This window comes from Pteronotus mesoamericanus, unplaced genomic scaffold (genome assembly GCF_021234165.1).
Source record: "Pteronotus mesoamericanus isolate MK-2021 breed Mesoamerican mustached bat unplaced genomic scaffold, CSHL_Meso_final scaffold_85, whole genome shotgun sequence".
Classification (NCBI taxonomy): domain Eukaryota; kingdom Metazoa; phylum Chordata; class Mammalia; order Chiroptera; family Mormoopidae; genus Pteronotus; species Pteronotus mesoamericanus.
The window spans coordinates 39,199,756-39,218,465 of NW_026555329.1; the positions used below are offsets into that span (position 1 = coordinate 39,199,756).

Consider the following 18,710-nt stretch of genomic DNA (forward strand, 5'->3'; position numbering starts at 1 on the left):
CATGGATCAAGTTGTTTTACAGGGTGGGGTTGGGGTGGTGCATTGTCTTTTAAATGGATTTGCATGTTCTATGTGCTGTACTTCTATACCACGTTGTGTTGATTTTATACTTAACTCTGTGCCAGCTACCTTATTTCAATTTTTGAGAGCAACTTCTCTGAAGCTCCTTATAGGTGGGCAACCTATCTAAGTATAATTTTATATTGCTTCTAATTTGCAAGTGACTCCAGCTTGTATTTGAGAAAACAGTAACAAATTCACAATCATTCTTTTCCTTAGTATGGGTTTGCTTCGGACTGTGAGCTGGGCTATGTCACCTTCAAATGCCATTACAGGGACACCATCGATTGCTTTAGAGATGCCACTCTCCTTATTGTGCTGGTTTGCCTTCTCCCCCCCCCCCCCCCGCCCCCCCCCCCCCCCCGTTACCATTTGCTCATCGCCAGCTACCCATTAGGTGAATGCCTGAGAGGACTCGGGCAGATGGGAGGGGGAGGGTAAAGCAGAGGCTGAGCAAGAGAGTGCAGGTGGGGACCTAGTTCCCCCAGGGCCACTCTGCAGAAGCACAGCAAAGGGGCCAAAAGATACTTTTTAAAAAGATTTGATTTATTTATTTGTAGAGAGAGGGGAAAGGAGGGAGAAAGAGAAGGAGAGAAACATCGACGTGAGAGAGGAACATCAGTTGGTTGTCTCTCATACTCGCCCCGACTGGGGACTGAACCTGCAATGCAGGCATGTGCCCTGAAGTGGCGACCTTTGGCTTCGTGGGACAGTGCCCAAACAAATGAGCCACGCCGGTCAGGGCCATTAGAAAAGTTTTAAATTTTTTCTATTAAAATTTTTTGATTTGTTGGACTGAGCATCTACTGCATGACTACACCTAATTTTGCACATAATTACCTTTTCAGAAATCTAGTAAGCAGAAGGAAAGGGGAAACAATTTATATTGCTTTCTTTAGGTTACTGAGGGAAAGGAGCAAGTTCTGAACGGTTTAGCCTGGAATGAAGAAGTCACCACTCAGAAGCAAAAGATTGGGTCAGGGAAACAAAATAGAATGTAAAAAAACAGATAAACAAGGCCACTGATTCCATAGATTCTGAAAGATGTGTTCGTTGGGGCATGAAAGGATGGTAATGTATTTGAGGGATTCAGACTTTACCTTCTCCTGCCCTTTGACCCTTTCCTCTACTTTAGCCTGGGTCTCACACTGTGAAGCAGAGCAGGCGGGGTTATTGGCTGCCGGAGCATCATTAGGGTTTCTGCGTGGAAAGTGTGGGCACGCTAAAGACACAGCAGACTCCTGGAGTAGCCTTGGCCCTCTCTGTGGGGTGTTTGTGGGGTCCTGCAGCAATTTAAAGGCATGTAGACTTCTAGTCTGGGCTTCTTCCATCTCCAGAAAATTGGGAATCCAACCTAAATGAGGGGAACAAAGGAGTCTTAAGATTCTGCTGAAAAAGTCTGGGGTTGTTGACCAGGGCTTACTGTCTGTGTTGAGAGGTCTGGCTGGTCCAGGCTGATCAAAAAATGAACAACCCCAGGGACCTCTATGGAGCTGGTCAACTGCTCATCAAGATACAGAGTAACCCGGAGGAGGGAAAGGATGCGATATGTCTCAGGGTCTATCCTGAGTTAAAGCCTAGGGACTAAGCAGAGGCAACTCAGATAAGCAGTGGGCCAATTTACCAATTTCAAGCCAAAAAACAAAAAGATCTTGGAGTCTTAAACTTTGTGATCTAGAAACAAGATGATGCATGTATAGGCATCAGGATTCCAATAATGCATGTTAAAAAGAATTAAATTGAATAGATTATTTTTTAACCATTATTAAGCCGAGGGAAGGAGAAAGGAAAAGTGGAGAGACCAGGAAATGTTTTATCATGTACCACAGTTTTCTTTCTTTTTTAAGCAGAACCTTTGGAACTAACCACCTCTACATTGATTAATTGTGAAGAGTGTGTGTGTGTGTGTGTGTGTTTAATTTGGAGACATAAAAAAGCTAGTTATATTCTGTGAAACAACATACAAATAAAAGTGGAAAGGGATAAGAACTCTGAAATTTGCATTTAATTGCTTGTAAAATCTCTACCTAAACAGCCATAGAAACCCAATATACAGGTGAATCCTTCTTTAAAGAAATCAATTATGGCATTAAATTCATTCCTACATCTGCACACTCTAGCTCTGCAATACTTCCTATTGCAAGCAAATTTATATTCAAAATATTAAAAGAATAGTCTTATTAAAAGAATAAAAATAGTTTAAACTTCACCAATTTATTTTTAAATGTTTTCCATTTCCTTACATTCATTTATTTCTGCAGATCTGTATTACTGTGTATGGTAGTTGGTTCTGTCAACTAATCATACTATTGGTAATTGTCCCCAAAATAGATTTGGTTAAAATATATATTAGCGTACTTCATGGACTATGAAAACTTGAGACTTCATTACTGATTTCAATTTTGAGGCCATACACAAAATTCAAAATATACATAAAATGAGTTAAAGCGATCAACGTGGGCAGAAAGAAGCCACAGGATTCGGGACAGCTTCCCTGTGTGGTCTGCTCGCCGGGGAGCCGCAGTGCGAACAGGACTGGCGTCGGTCGCGCAGCTCTAGCGGAGCGAGGGCCTGGGGCCGGCTCGGGCGGCTGCCGCGGTGCGCAGCCTGCTGGCGTGTCCTGCTGGAGACTTCGCCAGGAGCTCGTGTCTTCTCCGCCTCTTCTTTCTTGGGTTCTTGTCTCAGCCTGTAGCCAGCCTGGACGTCTTCGATCGCGTCTTCGGCCAGCATGGAGGAGGGTAGTTTCACAGAAGGAAGGCGGAGTTCGTTGGCAACGTGTCTAGGAGAGTCACGGCTTCCTCCTCCGTCCTCCCTTTCAGACATTCGGTGGCTAACGAACTGGGGGCATTGCAGAACCCGAATGCCAGCCAAATGCCGTAAACTTGGCGTCCAGGATCTTCACTCTTTCATCCTCTTGGATCTGTAATTTCATTACATCACCGCAAACTGGAGTCCCCACCAATCCAGGTGAAACATTTTTAAATATCTTGTCAAGAGATCTCACATTCGAGGATTTTCATAATGATCAACAATCTTCCTGTGATGGTGCCGGGGCTCCAGACAGCAGGGCCGAGGCCGCCGCCTTGCGCAGGCCAGGCCTAAAGCGTCAACACCGGGAAAATCCCAACGGTATATACTACATTTCCAAACTTGAACCATTTGGGCCATCCAGCTGCACATGCACTGACTGGTAAAAGCTAACGTTTCTGACGTAGACAGCGGTGTCCGTAAGTAAGGCCCTTCTCATTCCCTTGTTTGCCAGGATGCACAGCCGACAGGCAGCCCTCCCCTGCTCACCTGGGAGCCAGCCCACAGCCTTGCCAGCCCCACCCCAGGCAGAGTGTCAGGCAGAGGAGTCCTTCTCAAGTTGCAGCAAAAGAAAGCCACAGTAGCTACTCAGTCTTTCCTTTTTACACATGAATGGACAATTTAGGATTGCTAGACATAGGAATAAAACCAGCAATAAGAGAGAACAAGATAAGTAGTCAGATAAACAGAAATAATTCAGGAAACAGAGCTAATGAGCTATCTATTAACCAAGGTTTAAAGTACTACAAATAAGGAGCAATCAGAAAACAGAAAGAACTACTAGAAATTATTTGTTACTGATATTTTTAAAAATGCAACAAGTTCAGACATTAAAACAAAAAGACAAAGAGATAATGAAAACAATGAGATTAACGTTAAGACAATTTTACATTTTATGTATTTTATGTAGCCGCCCCCCCCCCAACACCCACACACAAAAGCTGAGACAAGACTAATACAAGTCTAGTATTCAACAAATCAGTTCAGGAGAGGACAAAGACTGTGAAGAAGAGGAAATCAGCAAAGAAATAATGGAAATATTTTAAAGCCAAGAGGTCACAAATCTTGGCTTTAAAGGTTGAAACTATCTATTAAATGCCCAGTTCAAGAGTTTTAAAATACTTATTACCAAACATATTACTATGAAATTTCAGAACACCAAGTGTAAAGAGAACATATTTAAATCTTCCAGAAAATAAAACCACCTCAGCCACAAAAGAACAAGCCAGACTAGCATCAGATTTTTCATTGGTAGCAGTGGGTGCTGGGAGACAATGAAGCTATACTTTCAAAGGCCTAAGGGAAAATAGTTTCCAACTATAGTAAGATTGTATCTTAAATTATTACTCTGTATGTTTCCTGTGTATTTCTTTTCCTCTTCACTTACTCATTGAAGCACTAGGGTCTTCTTCCACTAAATTCTACTCAGATAGGCATGAGTTACCCACTTTAGAAGCAGAAAGAAAAAAAACATGAAATTAAAAGGAAAACACCTTTAGACAAAGAACCAGACAGAAAGACATATTTTCAGGCTTGCAGAATTAGTTTTTCCACTCCAAAGACTAGATAAAATGTGGACTAGGGAAAGGAAGAAAAGGGCAGAGGGAGTACATCAGAAAGGAATGAAGAAAGTCCTAAGTTTAAGGGGGGAATTGGCAGAATGGGAAAAGACTTTCTTCACACATATCAGCTGGAAACTGATTTGGTGTTGAACTGTCCACAAGTGAGGACAGTCTCAAGTGAGGAACTCCAGCCTTCTGATATTATGGCTGGTTCTCAATCTACTGAGTGCCCAGTTTGATGAGATACTCATTAATATGAGTAGACAATTCACTGTCTAATGGTATCTACCCAAGATGTGTTGTGAAATTTTGGTGGCATGAATAAAATGCATATTACTCTGCTTAAAACTGGGCTGGGAATAACCAGTTGAATATAACCCTATTCCAGTTACTTGAATACCATACCCAACCAAACTATCATATGCACTGACAAAACTAAGATATTTTGAGACATTCATATATTAGTTTTACACTATATTTAGGAAGTTTCTTGATCTATTTTAGCAAAATGAGGGGAGGCAAGAAAGAGGAAGATATGGGATTCGATAAACACAGTAAATGCAATACAAACAAGCAGTATTCCTAGGGAAGTCCTAGTATTCTCAGAATTTTAGCCATAGTGCAGACCTAGAAGATAAGCAATTCTTTTTTATTAACCCTCATTGGAGGACTTTTTTTTTTCCATTGCTTTTAGAGAGAGGGAAAGGGAGAGGAAGAGAGAGAGAAAGAGAAAAACACCATTTGGTTGCCTCCATACATACCCCAACCGGGGATCAAAAACCTAATCCAGGTATGTGCCCTGACCAGGGACCAAAAACAGCCACCTTTTGGTTTATGGGACAATGCTCCAACCAACTGAGCCACACCAGCGGGGGCAAAAATAAACAATTCTTGTAAGGAACAGGAGGATGGAGGTCTCTGTGGGAAGGTGGCCTCTATTATAAAGGTAATCTCAACAAAAAAGATGGTGTATAGACAGAATGTTTGTGTCACCTCAAAATTTATATATTGAACCTCCCCCTCCCCCTCTAGGTGATGATATGAGGATTTGGAGCCTTTTGGAGACAATTAGGATTGCATGAGGTTATGAAGGTGAGGCTCTTCTAAGAGTTACAAGGACCTTTTCCCTCTGCTCTCTGCCATGTGAGGACACAACAAAAAGTCTCTGTCTACAACGTGGAACAGTGCCCTCAGGCACCTTGATCTTGACCTTCCAGCCTGCAAAACTGTGAGAAATAAGTTTCTGTTGTTTCAGCCATCCAGTCCACGGTATGCGGTTAGAGCAGCCTGAACTAAGACAGATGGTATAATGGAAAGAATGTTTCTAAACCAGTTCTTCAAGAAAAAAAGAAAGAGAGAGAGAGAAAGAGAGAGAGAGAGAGAGAGAGAGAGATTCTTTTGTTCTCATGTGTCTTGTCTTAGAAGGGCACTAATCCCATCATAACAGCTCCATTTTCATGACCTAATTCCCACCCCACTTCCCAACCCACTCAAATGCCCACACTGCTAGTAACATCATATTGAAGATTAGGATTTCAGCACATGAATTTTGGGAGAACGCAAACACCATTTCATAACATCAACTATAAAACTGGGAAACTGGGAACTGACTATCTTTTGGGAGAAGACAGAGAGCATTGAAAACGATGGGAGACAGGCATTAGAAAGGGATATGAGAGCCCCAAGGCCCAATAAGGGATTGTGTGGTCCTTTGTGACGACCTAGGATGTCCTTAAGGGTGAGGCAGGGAGGGGAGGGAGTGGTGCATGAGGGCTCTTTTTGTCCTAAGTACTTGATGGCTCTCCTCCCTCTGTGGACCTGAAGTAATTCTGCTGCTTCTGGGAGAGAGACCTGTTGACCTCCACTCCCCAGATTATTCAGTGTCTCTCAAACTTTTTCCTCACTGAGCCAGGCCAGACCACAGAGGCTCAGCTGGGTTTGCAGGTGGGCAGTAATGACAATTTGGCGTAGGTACAGCTGACTTGACTTTGGTTTTCTCCAAAAGCAGTGAAAAAGAACAGCACAAAGGATATAAACAAGTTAAGTTTGCTGGAGTGTGGAAAGATTTCCCATTGCCTCCCTTTGTGTTTTCTTTTCTTTTTTTCTTTTTTTACTATTTTAAAAATAATTTTATTGGAGTGACATTTTTTATAAGATTATACGTTACAAGTATAGAGTCCTAGAGTACTGCAATACATCATCTGTATATTGCATTGTGTGCTCATCACCCAAAGTTTATTTTCCTTCCATCACCACATGTCCGACCCCCTTTATCCTCTTCAACCTCCCCCCACCCAGCCCTCCTCCCTTTACTTATAGAGATCTTTCTGGAGTTGGTGATCTTGCCAGCCTGCATGGATGCCTTTTATGTTCCCCATCGGAAAATTCTTACACTGGCATACAATGATTTTACTGCTCAGGAAGTTACATCTCTTAAACCATCTATTTGGTTTATAGCCTTGAAATTCTTATTACGTCAGCCCTGGGACAAATCTCCCCTTCTCTGTGCTTATGCTTTTGGGCTGAGTTTTCCATTTATGTCCACTAGAGTGGACGGCCACTACACACGCCTGACCTCCCAGAGGTCAATTTAGTGGAGACTCAACTGGACAAAGGAGAAGGGACGAGTATCTATTGGCCTTTCTGGAGGAGGGAAGCTTCTAATATACCACATAAGGAAGGAAGGGCTCCAAGCAGTGTTTCAAAGAATGTATTTTTTAGTGTTAATGGAGATTAAAACAAATTTACAATGTAGGTTCTTGATCAATCATAAATTACTTTCCTATTGCTATGAGTTATATTGAAGATGGTTTTAAGGACATTTACAATGTATTCTTTTTAATTTAATGTATGCTAATTTCAAACATTTGAATTTGCAATGCTTGAGGAATATAGGTTCTTTTAAAACTGGGATTTTTTAAATAGTTGTTTTGTTTTTCTTGTTATCAAGAAAACTTTTTAAAATACTTTCATCAGTCTAAGAAATTACCCTCTGTACTTGGAGGGTAAATTTGTGATGACAGTTTTTCTTCTTTATAACTCCCCCTATCTTTTTGGAACAGGCTGTGATTGTGGGTGGATTATTCTGATATTATTGCTTTGGCTGTGCAGTATTTTGCAGCTTAAAAGTGAAAGTTTTCTGTTATCACTGAACATGTACCCTTGCTAAACATACAATGGTAGTTCTCTAGGTATAAATGGGTTCTTTAGATTCTGTTATTTCCATTCAGTGGCCCTCAAATTTTAGCATGTATTAACATCACCTGGGAACTTTTTTTTTAATGCACATATCTGGGTTTTACTCACAAAGCATATGATTGAGTAATCTGGGTAGAGGCCCAACAATCTGCATTTCGAACTTTGGCCTGAGAACCACATTCTAAGGGTAAATCATTACCTTAGGGCTGGTTTCTCAGTCTCAGCATTGCTGCCATTTTGGTTGGATGAGTACTTGTAGGGCTGTTCTCTGCATCGCGGGAGATTAGCAGCATCCCTAGCCTCTACGCACTAGATGCCAGTAACATCCCCATTCTCTCAGTTCTGACAAACAGAAGTGTCTCTAGACATTGCCAAATGTCCCATGGAGTAGATTTGCAGATCACTGCCTTAGAATCCTGGTTCTTAGTAATTCAAATATCCTAACCACCCAAGCATTCTTATGGGTGATGGATTTATATATGGGACTCTAGTCTTATCTTCATTTTCTTAGGACTCTATATGATAAAATGAGTCTTCTGTCATGAAGAAATCAAATTAAGGGCTTATGACTAATTCTAGCCCCCAGGTAATTCTTATTTGACCAAAACATTTTTTAAAAATTATTAAAATTAGTTGCTAACAGCCCTGGCCAGTATGGCTCAGTTGGTTGGAGTGTTGTCTCATAAACTGAAAGGTCGCAGGTTTGATTCCCAGTCAGGGCACATGCCTAGGCTGTGGGTTCAGTCCCCACTCAGGGCACATATAAGACGTGACTGATTAATGTTTCTCTCTCATATCAATGAGATGCTTGTCTCCCTCTTTCTCTCCCTCCATTTTCCTCTTTCTAAAGTCAATAAGCACATCCTCAGGTGAGGATAAAAAAAGTTAGTTGCTAACATATAAAATTTGATATTTAGTTATTTCTGGCTTTGCTTGAAAATTAGACCTTATCACATTAGCCTTGAAGGTAAGAATCAGCTGAACTAGAAGAACAGCTGAAATAGAGACCCAGATGTGCTTTCCCATTGCCCACGTGCCCAGTTGGCAGACCTCACTGATCCATAGTACCTGCCTGGCTCCTAGAGGCATGGGATTTGCAATTCTTGCTTTAAAGCTCTACAACTACTAGCTGATGTGGAAATATTATGTTAGGGTTGGGAACTGAGATGTTAACTCTTGAATGTATCAAAAATGAATTAGATTGTATGGCAATGGACCAAATACTTTAATCTCCCTGTGATTAATATATCTTCTTATATGTTTATGTAGAATTTTATGTATTTCCATCTTTTTGAAGTAAATTTTGGATCATAGGCATTCAGCCCTGTTTACTAATTTATCATGTTTTATAAATCCTTTTTGTTGTTGACTAATGCAACTTTGCCTGTTGAGAATTCTCTCTTTCTTAAGTGCTGGTTCTTGATAAGCAAATGACCCATTTCCGGGGAATAGGAAAACAAAGGAGAAATGGGTGTATGATGCATTCCCTTCCACAATTACTCTCACCCCACTCAAACCTATGCTATTGTGGGAATAACGGTTTCCTATGAGACAGCTAGAAACTGGAACTTACAACTGATCTCAAAAGAAAGGTGGAGGAGAATATCCTGCGGTGGAGATGGATTCATGGACATGTGACTGTATGGTCACACAAGACCCTGTGCATAGGGGGACCCTGCTCTTCATTTCATCCTCTACACTGGCCACCTTGAAATCCTTTTCCTTTTTTAAATTCCTTATAACTCTGTAGTAGCAAATGCCCATCAGTAGGGACTAACTGATTAAGCCACACAATGGAGGGCTGTGAAGCTGCAAAAGGAACAAGGCAGATCCCGACATACTACTGTCTGAAGGAAAGGCTGTCTTATTTTATTTTATTTCATTTTATTTTACTTTATTTTATCTTATTATTAAAGGAGGTGGGAGTGTTTAAGAACATCAAGTTCAAGAATTTCATTATTGTAAAGGAAAACAGGGTCCTTTTTCCTCGTTGAGATTGGAATAGATTTATTCAGGAAATTAACAACCTCTCAAAACCAGCTATGTGTGGGGAACTGCTATGTGGTGAAGAAACACAAATGAAAAAAAAGGCAGTGTGGTGGTATGGAGCCAGGATTCTAAAGAATTTAGACAAGCCACATAATAGTTCCGCTCTTAAGAAGTTGTAAGATTTAAATATGTGTGAGCGCCTGGTACAGTGATTGGCACGTGAAGGGGAAATAGGTGTATCGAATCAGCTCAGGCTGCTATAACAAATACCATAGACTTAGGTAGCTTTAGCAACAGAACTTTGTTATTTCAGAGTTCTGGAGGCTATGCATTGAGATGAGAATGCCGTCTTGGTCAGGTTCTGGTGAGCGCACTCTTCCTGCAGAGAGAGTGCAGATGTCTCTTCCTCTTCTTATAAGGACACCCGTTCTTTTGGATCAGGACTCCACCCTTAAAGGCTTCATTTAATCTTAACACCTGAAAGGCCCTGTCTCCAAATTCAGTTACATGGAGGATGAGAGCCCATTGTATGCATTTGGGGGGGGATACAATTCAGGCCATAACACCTGGTATAAGTACAACTAAGGACATAGGTGAAAGCGTACAGCTTTATAGGTCAACGAATGACAGAGAAGGCTTCACAGAGAAGGTGATTCCTGAAATGTTTCTCTGTCCAAAAGGAATAAAGGCCCTCCTGGTCTGGCCACTTCTTTGAATCTTATCTTTGTGGGGCTCCTGTACACATGTACTTAATAATTTTTTTTCTCCTGTTAATCTCTTTTATTAGAGGTGGAGGTGTTTCACCCAAGATCCTAGAAGAGTAGAGGGAAAATTATCTTTCCTACCCTATACCTCCTTCCAGAAAGTATTTACATTTTGAATATTAAGAAAGGTAACAGTTAATAAAAAAATAATTCATCTCTAAAGGTAAATTTTTGAGGACCAGATCTCCTAGATGGATGAGACTTTGCACCCCTCAAATCATCTTGAGCAGTCGGAATGTGAGTTATGGAGAGAGGGAAGGGGGTGCTTGTAGGGAGACTTTGTAAAGGCAAAGTCAGATGGTGAGCAAACAATCCTCCATCTTTCAAATTTATTAAAAAAAAATTTAAAAGGAGATGCCTGTTCCCAAACTTATGTTTGAAAATGGAAAAGTTGGATAGCATTCTACCTGGAGCCTATGATAGAAATTCCTTTATCTTCAAAAACAATGGCAGATTCCCAAAGAGACTGAACCCAAACTGAAAAGCACTCAGTCATTTTCCACTATCTCTCTAGGGAATGAGAGGAAATCAGAAAGACTGTGTCTCACTTGGCCAGCTTCTTTCTGAATCAGCTTGCTCTTCTGTAAAGCTGAGCTGCTTGTATGCAGATGTCGCAGGTATCAGTGGTCTCATTGACTAACTGTACCTCTACTAGTAATAATGATGATTTTAACAGAAGCTGTTATATAAGGAAGAAGTTTTTTTATGTTATGATAAATACTAAGTTACAGATCTGAGAGCGTGGCAGTCTTTTCAAAGCTAGAGAGAAAATGGACATCAGGGAAAAAGAGTTGTAGCTGAGTAAAAATGTGGTTGAGAATCAAGCCTCCACACTGCTTTCACATCATTCACTGCCCTTCACACTGTGTGATCCCAGCTAAGACAGGGAAAGGCAGGGTGAACATCATCTAATAGTTTAAAACTGCAGATCACTTAGATAGCCAAGCACACCCTTAGCAGAGAAGGAGAAGAAATAAGGTGGTTGTGGGTAGTGGGTCACAGATTAACTTTAATCTTGAGCAAAAAGACCAGTCAGGAAGGTTAGCTATAAGGAGTAGAACAAATGCTCTGCCTGCCATTAAGGAAATAGGTCTAGCAAAACGAACTATTTTAGGAGGAAAGAGATGTACATTTAAGTCCCAGCTTTATAACTATGTTGTCATCCACTAGCATGTAAGCTAGATGTGGGCAAGAACATTTTGTCTGTTTTATTCACTACTACTGTAGTCCCACCTTATCCATAATTTCACTTTCTGTGGTTTCAGTTAACTGTAATCAACATCAGTCCAAAAATTTTAAATGAAAATACAAGAATTAAACAATTTGTAAGTTTTGAATTGCATATCACTCTGAGTGGCATGACAAAAATCTCATGCCATCTCCCCCGTCCCCCAGCCAAGGACGTGAATCGTCCCTTTGTCCCGCAAATCCACGCCGTATACATCCCCTGCTCTGTCTTGGTTGTCAGATCAACTGTCACAGAATCGCAGTGCTTTTGTTCAATTAAACCTTATTTTACTTAATGTTGTCTCATTCACCTCACTTCATTTCATCATTGTAGCCATTTTATCATCTTAAATAACCATACGAAGAAGGGTGAATAGAGTACAATTAGATATTTTGAGAGAGAACGATGAATGGATAGAGAAAATGGGGTACACAGATTTAATGGAATATTATTCATTCATAAAAAGGAAATCTTGCCATTTGCAACAACATGGATGGACCTTGAGGATATTATGCTAAGTGAAATAAGTCAGACAAAGACAAATATCTTATGATCTCATTTACATGTGGAACCTAAAAAAAAGGTAACAAATTCATAGATACAAAGAACATATTGGTGGTTGTCAGAAGTGAATGAGGTCAAAAGATACAAACTTCCAGTTATAAGATAAACAAATCATGGGAATGTAATACACAGCATAGCAACTATAGTTAGCAATACTGTATAGTATATTTGAAAGTTGAGTATATCTTAAAAGTTCCTATCATAATAAAAAAAATTCTGTAACTATATATGGTAATGGATGTTAACCAGACTTATTGTAGTGGTCATTTTACAATATATACAAATACTAATCATTATGTTGTATACCTGAAACTAATACAATGTTCTAAGTTAATTATATATCAATTAAAAAGGTACACATACATGTAAAGCACTATGTCAATAAACCAATATTGGTTACTATTAGTACTATAATAATTATTAGAAACTTTCCTCCATTATTAATAGCAGCCCAGGAATGCATATTTTTAATTTTTTAAAACTGATTTGAAAGAGGGAGAGAGACATCAATATTATTGTTCTACTTATTTATGCATTCACTGGTTGATTCTTGTATGTGCCCTGACTGGGAATTGAACCTGGAAACTAGGCATATCAGGATGACACTCTAACCATACCCAGCCAGGGCCAGGAATGTATTTTTTTATTACATTTCAGTTCAGGAATGTTTTTCAATACATTCTCATTATTTTTTTTAAAAGAGTAGAAGGATACTTAACCAAAGTTCCTTATGATACACATAGGTAGCTTGGGTGACATGTATATCTTTATACTAAACCAAAAGCATGAGAAAAAAGAATGCCTATAAAAAACTTTGGAGACACTTACAGTAGTGGAGATTGGCCAAGCATTACTGCCCTCCTAGGAAACCAGTTTCTTGAAGACTGCATCAGAAAGAGCAGTTCAGAAGGGTCAGCCCAGGGTCCTGTCTGCTGGGCAGCAGTGGCCCGGGGAGGCCCTGACCCAGCTGTCATTCTCTGGACACTGCCTTCTGCCCTTGCCACCAGTGGCCTAGAACCCCATTACTCTCTGTTCCAAGTGACATGTTGCAAGATAGCGCAGACATACACGTGCCCTCTAGCTCACCACGCTGTTTCTACAGGTTTGAACTTCCACCCAATTTGCCCTTGTATTTGTCATCTGTAAATTTCTCTTCGTATTTCCTCTCTCTCCTCTTGCCCCAAGGCTTCTCTGACCTCCTTAGGGGCCATTACATTTTCTACAAAGACCCAGAGGAGCATTGGAAAGGCACACCACATTCTGCCAAGCATACAATTACAGTTGTAGCAATCCACTCTGATGGAGACTGTTAAACTTTCACTCAGTCCTGTCTTCTACCATTTGTCATTTCTGAACATAAACAATAAGACTGAGTTAGCATAAGCTATGCCTTTTCTCGACCTATCATTATGAAGGAAGAATTGTCCCATTTTAAGACATCTGGATGCATTTCTCACCTTCTAAAGTAACTGTGTTCAGCAACCCTCACAGAAAAGTCTATTATATTCTCATCTATCCCATATGCTAAAGTTACAACCTGCTTTTTGTTGAAGCAGAGATTATTTCAATATTTGTTGTCCTCCAATACCTTTTCTCCCCTTCTTCTATGGCGACAGAAGCCCTGATTGGTAAATATTCACATAGATATCCAGTGTAGAGATTGCATAATTGTTTTAAGTGTGGCCATGTTACTAAGAGCTGGCTAATTGCACATGACGGGGCAAGATATGTTCAACTCTGGCATGTGTCTTAACGGAAGGGGCGTGGCCACCACTCCCCCATTTTCTGCCCCGCTGCTTGTAATGTGGATGTGGATGTGATGGCATGCCATATAGGACCATGTAGATAAGGGCAATATCCTAAGTGTTAGAGAACAATAAAATAGAAGTAATTTGGATCCTTCAGTGACCTCATGGAGCAAAACCTCCATTCCATCCCTGGAACCATCTCCTCATTGACTATAACATGAGAGAGAAACACATTTCTACCTGGTTTAAGTCACAGTTACTTTGGGAACTTATATAATAATAAATATACCTGCTCACTGTGCCTGAATCTTCTCTTAGGTCCATATCACACTCATTCTTTTAAGTCTCTCAAGATAATTGTCTATTTTTCCCTGTCCTTGTAACTTTCCTATAAACTTTCTCCAGATACTCTGTTATTCAAAGTACTTAACTTCTCTGAGGGTCTACCTCCTCATCAGTGAAATGGAGAGAGTGGCACCTACTTCACAGTGTTATTAAACATTAAATGAGTGTTATTTAAACATAAAATTATATATAAATATATATATAAATATAAATATATATATATATGTATATATATATATATGGCAGATTAAAGATGGCCACAATTTCTTTGGTATTGATTGAACTCTATGACTACTTTGAGCAGCAAATTATGGCAGAAGTAATGTTGTGGCCCCCATTCAACATTGCCCGGTGCTGGAGTTTAACCTAGTTACCTTTGGTTAAGTGACCTTCTGAAAGTTAGTACAACACTAGCTTGAATTATTGTTCCTTTCTCATAATTTTGTAGACCATATTAAGTTAGAAAAATACCTATATTTATACCCTCAGCTTCCACTTCTGTCTCTTGGAACCCTTATTCTTGGAAGCCGGCTGCCATCTAAGAAGTAGGCTACCCTGGGCCCACCATGCTGTGGGAAGCCAGGCCATGTGGAAACTGGGGCCAAGAAGCATTGAGGTGCCAAACATGTGAATGTGGGCCTCCTAGTTCCAGATGCCCTAAGGATGCCATGTAGATCCTAGAAAAATTGCCCAGGAAAGACCTCCCCAAATTCTTGATTGACAAAATCAGGACCAAAATTAAAAAAAACTGTTTTAAGCCACCAAGTTTTGGTGGTAGTTTGTTAAACAGCAATAGATAACCAGAACAATGTACACAAATACATGGTAAACACTCCGACTGTTCGCTGGCCCTGATTTAGGTTTAGCAGTTAGCACTCAGTGACTCTTTGGAAGTCCTCCAGCACGATGACATTCTATGTGAATGATACTGCACATTAATAAAGAAACACATTTATTATTCTTATCACAGTTTTTTATTTTCACTATTTTTATGAGTATTTTGCTTTAGTTGGTTTCCTTTGCAATACTGGGTATTTTGTTTTACACAATTGAAATCTTATGCTGAGATAAAATCCATAAAACTTCATTAAACTTCCCAAGAATTCATGAAAAAATGGAATTAAAAAAAAAGAAAATAAAGAAAGAATCCTTGTTGGGGGATGGAAGAGCAGATGAAAGGAACCTGGGTCCCTGAATAATTGCATGAAACCGATTCCCCTCCCCAAGCATTCCCACAAACTCATAGTGGACTATGATAGGGGTCTGAAATAAACTTTTATTGTGTTAAGCCACTGAGATTTGGGAGTTTAATTATTTAGCCTATTCTTCCTAATACAGTGTCTAATCATAGAAGATTTCATTTATACCCATCTGTAGGGTACGTGGAAGTGGGTCTGGCTCCCTCACCCAGATGCGTGGGTAACTGGAGGGAGCAGCTCCTCACAACCTTGAAGGAGTTTGATAAAGCAGTGTTCCCACAGCCTTGAGCCCAGTGTCACGGCCTTGAACCCAGATGCGATAAACTGCCCTGTAGCCTTGATTAGGCTCACATGCGCAGCTCACGATAGTTCACCTTTCTGGCCTGTTGTCTGCTTTGTCTGGGGCTAGTATTTAAGGGATAGGAGCTTTGGACGGGGTGGGGAGTTAGGGCGCTGACTTGGACACGGGCTTGTGGCCTGTGTGTCTCCCTCACATGGGCTCGTGGCCTGTGTGCAGCATGGACATGGGCTTTGTGGCCTGTGTGATTTCCCTGGACTGGGCTTGTGCCTGTGTGACTCTCCCAAATAAAAGCATGCCAAGCATCCCCAAGGCTCCACGCATCTTCTCCCATCTACCTGAACCCCAAGCGGACCTGTCCAGCCTAGAGAGGCTGCAGTACACCATCAAAAAAGGCTACAGGAGGAGAGGCTATGATACGGGACAGAATAGTTTAGCCAGGATAATATAAAAAGACAAAAATCATTCTAAAGATTATAACCAGTCTCATGGATGCCCTCAGCCTGGGACCCTGCTGCTCTGGAGTCCCTCCTTGCCCAGACTCTACCATCTCCCCTGATACAGACTCTTGGGTGCTTGGTCTCTTCCTTAATGCTGACCCTTTACCTTCTCTAAGCTTTTTCCAGGTTCTCTGAGGGGTGGCTATTGCTCAGTGTTGACCCCTGCTGCCTTCAAGCACTGGCCTCTGACTCTCCTTGGCTCAGGTTGGTCTCCTTGGCTTCACCCTGTGCCTCATCCTTGGTCTTGGCCTGAAGTCTTCTGGCCTGGCACCCACCCAGTACCCAGAGTGCCCCTGCCTAACGTCGCCTGATGCTAAAGTTGAGCCATTCACCCTTGCTTGAGTGACCTTCTGAGGGTTAGTCAACAACTGGTCGGAATTATTTTTCCTTTCCCACAATTTTTTAAGCAGATTGAGTTAGAAGAATATACATATTTATACTCTCAGCTGTTCATGTTACCTATTATATAGTGTATGAAAGTAAAAAAAAAAAAAACTATTTATTGAGCACTTTACTATGTGTCAGCCAATGTGTTAAATACTTTTGCATTTCCTTTAATCATTGCCAAAATATCCCTTCTAGGAACATATAATAGCTGCACATTTTCAGAAGAAAAAATATGGGGACCTGTAAGATTAAATTATTGCCTAAGCTCGCACAGCTATTAAGAAGTAGAGCTGGGAGTCTGAACTAGGTCCATCTTATCCCAAAGCCCTTTCCCTTTTCACTCCATAGTGTTGACCGACTGCTCCATTCTGGGCGACCATTATTCAAATAGGCATATAGAGTACTAGAAAAGGCTGGAGGAAATAAAGTGTGAATGCATGAGGTCTGTCCTGGGCACTAAGATTTCATATTTCTCTTGACAACTTGAACCATGAAACAGAAACATGGCCATCACACCCTGGCCAAGTGACTCAGTTGGTAGGAATGTCATCCTGTCCCATACACCAAAACACTGCGAGTTCAATTCCCAGTCAGGGCACACACCTAGATTGTGATCGTGGGTTCTATCCCCAGTCAGGGCATGTATGGGAGGCAACAAATCAGTGTTTCTCTCTCTCTCCCCCCCGCAACCTTTCTCTCTAAAAATCAATGAACATATTCTTGGGTGAGGATTAAAAAAAAGAAAAAAATAAATAAATGTGGCCATCACTTGCCAATGATGTTAAGGTGATTAGTTGAGCAGCAGTCAAAATAATCATGGTAAAATTTAATAAGGACAAAACTTCAGAAGAAAAATTACAAATACACACCTTAGAAGATTACTTTCGTGTACACTCAAAAATATTCTCAGATTCGTAGTGACTCAATAATAGAATAGCCCTAATGATATATTTTGAAGTTGGTGATAGTATTGAATGTTACATTGTTATTTTTTAAAGTATGACTCTAGGAGTTATTGTCAAAAGCATGGTATGGAGAAACCATGATGTAACCTTTCCACTGTGTTCAGCCTTGGCCAGGACTTCACTGGATTATGTGGCCATTTTGGAGCCAGTCATTACAAGTGATATGTGAAGGCCTTGGGCACATTCCAGGGCAAAGCAATAAGAATGATTAGCTTGGGGTACAGAGCTTTAATAATAAAGCCCAGGAAATCATGTTTATGGAGAAGCAGGAGTGATGAGTGACTAGAGATCAGGGTGAAAAATCAGAAAGTTCAGGCACTGTCAAAGTATTTTTAAAATTAGGCACCAGAGACCGCATGCATCACCATCACCAGCAACGCAGGTTAGAAATGCAGATCTTGGGAAGATCCCAAATCTACTAAGGCAAATTTCTAGGGAGCGGGGGAGGAAGCCCCCCAAAGGATTATGAGCACTACAATTGAGAATCTTTCTGCCAGTGCTTCTAGGCCTTAACAGTCTGTTGGAATTACCTGGAAACCCACCCCAGAGATTCTAATTAATTGGTCTGGGGTGACCCGAAGGCATCAGATTTTTAAAGCTCCCCATGTGATTCCAATGTACAGCCAGGGTTGAGAACCTCTGCTCCATGCTAAGATACAAATGCCTACAAGCAAGCTGTCCAACTTTCATCAAATAGTTGAGAAATGGGTGTATTAAGTTTGTGAAACATTTTAATTAAACAATTCCTTAACATTCATCGTAAGCCACCTTTCCAGGATATTTTTATAACAGTGATTGCTCTGGTAATTGGGACTTGGGACTCAAAGTCATTGTGAACAGAGGTTATTTTCTCTGGATTCTGGAGACTGCACTCTTCTTTTCACTTTGGTTTTTCTCACAAGCTGGCCATGTGGGATGATAAATAAAAGTATTACAGAGCACTTTTAAACAACGATGGATGTCAGAGAATGACCTGAGCCCTTGGTCCTCAGTGTGGTCTTCCTGTTCATTGTGGTCGACACTGGGAGCTAAATTTGATCATTAGAAATGCCCCAGTAGTCATAGGCACAACAGGCAACTTGTTCCATAGCGGAA

General features: G+C 40.7%; 1 pseudogene; it reads right to left on the reverse strand.

The window, feature by feature from the left end:
• Positions 1–2,511: 2,511 nt before the first annotated feature.
• Positions 2,512–3,219, reverse strand: LOC129063165 (iron-sulfur cluster assembly enzyme ISCU-like; annotated as a pseudogene).
• Positions 3,220–18,710: the final 15,491 nt, after the last annotated feature.